This window comes from Phyllobates terribilis, unplaced genomic scaffold (genome assembly GCF_046119375.1).
Source record: "Phyllobates terribilis strain yellow unplaced genomic scaffold, ASM4611937v1 Scaffold_2__4_contigs__length_985480577, whole genome shotgun sequence".
In the NCBI taxonomy this organism is placed as follows: Eukaryota; Metazoa; Chordata; class Amphibia; order Anura; family Dendrobatidae; genus Phyllobates; species Phyllobates terribilis.
Genome location: NW_027362762.1, coordinates 734442916 through 734449756, shown reverse-complemented (window position 1 = coordinate 734449756; position 6841 = coordinate 734442916). Strand labels below are relative to the sequence as shown.

Below are 6841 nucleotides of genomic sequence, written 5' to 3'. Positions count from 1 at the left end.
TTGAACTTTGTGTTGAAGCCTGATTGACCCAGGACCCGCAATCCTCTATGTCTGGAGGATGTGTTGCATCCCAGTGTCCAACTGTGTCCCGGCTTCCACAATATTAACCCAGTGTGAAGGCGTCAATGAGATGGACCATCCCTGGCCACATTCACTTGTCCACGTGTTTGTGGTTAGGCTGTCCTTCCCACTAAATTCACTGGGGAGGGCACAGGTAATGTTTTGGTATGCGCGCTTGTATATAAGGCGCACCGGGACAAATAGGGGCGGCTGGGGACCAAGTATGGACACCCGGCCGCCCTCTGGCGGCTGGGGACTGCGTATGGATACCAGGCCGCCGACGCAGCCATGACATGGTGGCCGGCATCTGCCTCCACAAGCCTAAAAGGCCTCATTTCAAGTGAAAGCTAGCAGTATGGTATTGCAGCCTGGGGGTGGGTGGGTGGCAGGCTGCACACTTACGCTTGCATTCCAAGAAAACAAAGAAGATGCTAACTTTCATCATCATCATCATCATCATCATGCTCCTCAGCTTGGCACTCTCAACTCCCCTGATGGAAAAGCCAGGGCCCAGGGGAGGAGTCTGGTTGTCTGGTGGGCTCATCCAATGCTGCCCTAAAGCAGGCCAGGCTAAGAAAAGTGTGGGGAAGGTTACCAGGACAAATAGGGGCGGCTGGGGACTGAGTATGGAGACCTCGCGGCCGACGCAGCCATGAGGTCGTGGCCAGCTTCGGCCTCCTCCAAACTAAAAGGCCCCATTTCAAGTGAAAGCTAGCAGTATAGTATTGCAGCCTGCGGGTGGGTGGTTGGCTGCATATTTGCACTTGCATTGCAAAGAATGGGGGAGGTACAATTCAACACTGCCCTGGGACAAGGATTTGCACGGGGATAGTTGCAAGTCTGCATCTTCTGATGCGGCAAGGATCAATTCTGATGGGCACACTTTTAGGCAGTGACCTGGGTGTCAGAGATGCTTCCAGGGGTCTTCCCCATGCTGTTCCCATGTCTTTTCAGCACTGTATGCATGTGTCACACAGCACATGGCCAGATAAGGTTGTAAAATGACATTTCCCCCGTGAATGCATTTGTCACGGTTGAAAGCAATACAAAAGTGCAAAAATGCATAAAAAATGCTACTTGTGAACATAGCCCAAGGTGTGGAGGAGTATTTTTGTTTTTGGTTATTTATTTTACCTTATACACAAGTCTTTACCCTGGAAAGGATGTTCCTTAACATATTTCACAGGAAATCAGTTTCGTTTTTGAACGTTTTATTGTGAGCCTGTAAAAGTGGCTTAATACCTCTGACCACGTTGTTGACAGTAGTGACCTGGGGGTCAGAAATGCTTCCTGGGGCGATCCCCATGCTGTCCCCATGTTATTTGAGCACTTTCACTATCGTTTTGGGCACTTTTTAGGCTTTCTACAGACTGCCGGGGGTGCTGCCGCAAAAATGCTCGTGTCTCCCATAGACTAACATTGGGCTCGTTGCTCTGGTCGAGCACCCGAGAATCACGGTGAGCTCGGCCCGAGCTTCGAGCACCCGAGCATTTTAGTGCTCGCTCAGCACTAATGATATCCTCTCTGATTATATTGGGAGATTTATTGTGGTTTAGATGATATTCTAATTTTTTCACCTGATCTGGATATTCATTATAAACTTGTCTGTTTGGTTATGCAAAGGTTAAGAGATAATTGTTTGTTCGCCAAGATTGAAAAATGTACCTTTTCTGTTCAAGAAATATCATTCTTGGGCTTCATTGTGTCAGCCTCCGGGTTTAAGATGGATCCTGGGAAGGTTCAGGCCATCATTGACTGGGTTCAACCCAGAGACCTTAAGGCTTTGCATCACTTTTTAGGGTTCGCAAATTATTACATAAAATTTATTAAAGGTTTTTCTCAGATCGTCAAGCCTCTTACGGACCTCACTCACAAAGGGGTGGAGCTAAAGGTTTGGCCATTAGAAGCAGTCGGGGCTTTTGAAAACTTGAAGAAATGTTTCATGTCTGCTCCTGTACTTATTCAACCAGACCTCCAGAGGCCGTTCATTGTGGAGGTGGATGCTACTGAGGTTGGAGTGGGGGTTGTATTGTCTCAAGGTCCTAAGACTTTAACTAATCTGCGACCATGTGCCTTTTTCTCTAAGAAATTTTCTCCTGCTGAAAGAAATTATGATGTGGGTAATCGAGAGTTACTTGCTGTCAAATTGGCTTTTGAAGAATGGAGGCATTTTTTGGAAGGAGCCGTTCATCTGGTCACCATGGTGACAGATCACAAGAATCTAGCGTATATCGAATCTGCTAAGCGGTTGACACCTAGACAGGCCAGATAGTCTTTATTTTTTTCAATATTTAATTTTTCTATTACGTTCAGACCTGGGTCTAAGAAGGTGAGGGCTGATGCCCTGTTTCGTAGCCTTGATTCTGTGTCTCGTCCGGAGCCTCCTTACTCCATTCTTCCTCAGGGTATAGTTGTGGCCATGGTTTCCTCTGAGCTGGAAATCCGTACTGCTCAATCCTTGGCTCCTTCCAATATTCCTGAATGCAAGTTGTTTGTCCCTGTGTATCTCATATGTCATATGTCGTGAAGGGGGTAAGGGAACTTTTCATGTCCCCAAATGCTATTATCCTGCAGATATGGGGTTAATCTGCAGATTAATAGCATTCTAAAGCTGCCCGGCCAACGCACTGAAAGCGCAGCCTCTGGCTTTCAGTTAAGGAGGCGTTCCAGTGTATTTTCAGTCACCACTTAATACACAGGGAGCGGCAGCTGAAACCACACCCAGCACTAACAGCTGGCTAAGAAGTGCATCAGTACAAATCTGAATGTCAGTCAGTACAGAGGCATGGTTACAGCCGCTAACTGTGTAGTGAGTGGTGATTGAAACGTTCTGGAATGCCTTCATTGCTGATTTCTTTGAAGGTCAGAGCCTTTAAAGAAATCTGTCACCACCTTTATGCGTTCCTCTTAGATGGAAGAATAACATGTTAACAGCACTGTGACTGTCACGTGTGGTTTTAGTTTGTTTTCACCAGTTAAAGCCCCCAGTATTCATAAACTAAGTCTATCAATCAACAGATGCCTTGTGGAGGTGGCAGTGCTTGCACAATACTTATTAATACAATAAACATTATGTTTTTTATGATTCTGGTATTTTTAGAATTTAGTCGCTGTCTCAATGCAAACCACCATAATTGTACATCACATTTATGATATGGGCACAGTAGATGTGCAGGAGCTATATGTATTTTCTAGTCAACACTCTGCTCTAACTGGGAAACCGCTTAACATGTATTTTCATGTAGCTGTAGTGTGGACTCTTAGAGTCAATTCTACCTATGGGTCCTAGGCACTCCAGGCCACCACTGAATGTGATTGTGGAAGATAAATAAAATAAAATGATATGTATAACATACACAAATAACTCACTTTTCTAAATATAAAATGTTTTAAAGTAAATATTCTCTGGGGCTCTTAGTTGACCAAAGAGGAAATGCTGGTTTCCTTTTTTTCAGCAGAAGTAGTCAGTTCTGTACTTACATTCAGAGGATAGGAGTAAAGATAAAGAGTTAGATCTTATGCTTTAGGATACCATGTGCCATTTCTTTTCTGCCAAGGTATAAAGAATCTGTAATATGTCTAATCAAACAACAATGGCTGAGAGCTTCACCATTGTGGATACTGCAGTGGAGGTGGTCATTGGGGTTCTTGGAAATACCCTTGTGATCTGGACATTGTATAATATCGATGTTATAATTAAGGAAAGGGAACTTCTATAAAGATGTGAACATAAAATAGATTCATCTTTGAAAACTAAAAACAAAAGTGAATCCTTTACTCTGAAATTGTATCTGTTGCCCTCCAGGGAAGACTTTGGCCCAAATTCATCAAAGCTTTTATGCCCAAAAAGGGGTATAAAAGTGTTAAAAAAATCATAAAATTTTGCAACTTTTGGTATATTAACGCTAAATTCTCCCAACTCTGCTAAAATGGGCAGAGCTGGGATGCGACGGGGTGCGGCACTGGCGTGATTCCATAGCATGTCAACTAGCAGTGTTCCCAACACCAAACACCTCACTCCAGTCCCTAAATGGGGTGTTTTAGCGTGGCGCAAGCCACTTGTTAGACGTTCCAGATTCATGTAGATGCATGCACCTCTTCATGAATCAAAAGTGCCGACTCCATCATGTCCACTCATCAAGACTGGCGAAAAATTGGGGCCTTTGAGTTGCATTCAGCTCATTGAATTCCTATTTACTAAAGCTGTAACTCAAGTTATACTTTGGCTTAAAGTAATTTTCCACCCCTGAATATTTGTAAAATTGCCCATTGCACTTTTAAAACAAAATAAAGCCTGCATGCCTTTCCGATGTCCCGCTGCTAATTTTTGAGACCTGCATAGACCTGCTGATGGTCTCTGTGCTTTAACTTTGAGTCGAACTGGTATGTGATCAAGGCAGTATGTCTGCAGCAGAAAAGATATTCTGGGTTGAACAACCCCAATAATGTAGATCTAGCATTAAATTTCACCATATATACTGCAAATATTTGAAAATCCATCTCCTGAATCCTGGGTAATTCTTTTTAAGTTTGCACTTTGATAATAAACACGAGATTTTCTGAGTTCAGCTCTGAGGCTAAAAAACTTTCAAAAATGTTTATACAGCCATTTTTCTTTGGATTTTAAGCAAATACATCATCAGGTCTAAGAGGTCTATGAAATAAAATATGCAGTTACTTAAATCTAGTGACAGATCCGCTTTAAGGAGATTTTCCGAATATACAGTTAGGTCCATATATATTTGGACAGAGACAACATTTTTCTTGGTTCTAGACATTACCACAATGAATTTTAAACAAAACAATTCAGATGCAGTTGAAGTTCAGACTTTCAGCTTTCATTTGAGGGTATCCACATTAAAATTGGATGAAGGGTTTAGGAGTTTCAGCTCCTTAACATGTGCCACCCTGTTTTTAAAGGGACCAAAAGTAATTGGACAATTGACTCCAAGGCTATTTCATGGACACGTGTGGGCAATCCCTTTGTTATGTCATTCTCAATTAAGCAGATAAATGGCCTGGAGTTGATTTGAGGCGTGGGGCTTGCATTTGGAAGGTTTTGCTGTGAAGTAAACATGCGGTCAAAGGAGCTCTCCATGCAGGTGAAACAAGTCATCCTTAAGCTGCAAAAACAGGAAAAAAAAACATCTGAGAAATAGCTACAATATTAGGAGTGGCAAAATCTACAGTTTGGTACATCCTGAGAAAGAAAGAAAGCACTGGTGAACTCATCAATGTGAATGGGGCTGGGTTGTAGTTTACATCACAGTAAAATGCTAGAACTGCTGTGTTAAAAAAAGTCTTAGTGATATGCCATCACTTTCTAAGATTGGAAAACTACTTAAAAAGCACAAATTTAAAAACTGCAACCAATCTGCACTGCAAGAAAACAAGCTATGAGATGAAGCCAAAAGGCAATTCTACTGAAGGAAATGCAAATATTCAACGTATTTTTTTTTTCCAGCTACAGAATGGTGATCACCAAAAAGAGGATTCATTTGTGTATTTCTGCTGGACAATGTCTGCAATCGGAGCACTGATCCCGATGTTTGGATGGAACAACAGAACCAATCTTGGAGAAGAAGAAAGGAATGTCCTGACATGTAATTTCTCCAGTGTCATGAGTATGGGCTATCTAGTGTACTTTTGTTTTTTTGGTTGGGTTCTCTTTCCCTTGTTTACAATGATGGTTTTGTATGTGGAAATCTGTTTTATTGTAAGAAAGCACATGAGAAAACGTGTCTCTAACTTCCATGTAAAGTCAACTTATGGCAAAGAACATAAAATTACTATGTCACTTGTCATTGTTATGGGTCTGTTTGCCCTCTGTTGGTTACCCATATCTATTCTCAATTGCATCAGCTATTTTTACCCTCATGTTGTACAAACTGATGCATTCCAACCTGCACTGTATCTAAGCATTGTGTTGTCACATCTCAATTCTGTCATAAATCCAGTAATTTACAGTATCAAAATTAAGAAATTTAAATACACATTCATTAATATCATTAATAATCATATTTTGTGTAGGGATGAAGTAATTGAAGCCTCTAGTACAGAAAACACACTGTAGAAATGAAATATGAGAACTGGCATTGTCTGTGTGATATGGTAAGACTCATGTCTAACCAGTCACACACATCTAACTGCTATCCATTAGGCCTTTTTCACACGTCTCCGGTACGTGTGGTGACATTTTGCACACACGTACTGGAGACACTTACACATGTAGACTCATTCCTTGTACATGTCAGTCTGTGTGTCTGTGGGCAAAACAGGCTGACATGTCCATTTTTTACATGCAGCATGGGCCGCAAGACGCCCCACACACCTGCACACTGATGACACATGGCTGACATCTGTGTGTCATCAGTGTGACACATACCAGTGCCTGCGAATCAACAGTACAATTCACACTGTTCCTAAGCGCTGGGTGCCGGAGGCCGCTGTCATCATTGTCCCCTGCAATTGACAATGCTGAGAGTAGTATTCTGCCCTTGCTGTCTCCAACAAATGTAAAAATACGAATAAAATAAAAAAACAATTATACGCACCTTTACACCTAATTCACCAAATCCATTGTCCCCTGTAAACAAGCCAAAAATAAACAGGAAGAATATCCCTCACCTGTCTGAAAATAAAAATAATCCAGTGTCCCACGCCGTAATCCATCTGTGCGACATTTCTTCATCAGCGTGAGTGGTGGCTTGAGGCGATCGCACATGCTGAGGAGCAGGAGTGAATGACTCATTGCAGTGAGCGGTCCCCTGAACTGCACTGA

The 6841-nt window shown here is 42.3% G+C and overlaps 1 pseudogene; it reads left to right on the top strand.

The window, feature by feature from the left end:
• The first annotated feature begins 3653 nt into the window (after positions 1-3653).
• Positions 3654-6460, top strand: LOC141247578 (adenosine receptor A3-like; annotated as a pseudogene).
• The last annotated feature ends 381 nt before the right edge of the window (positions 6461-6841 follow it).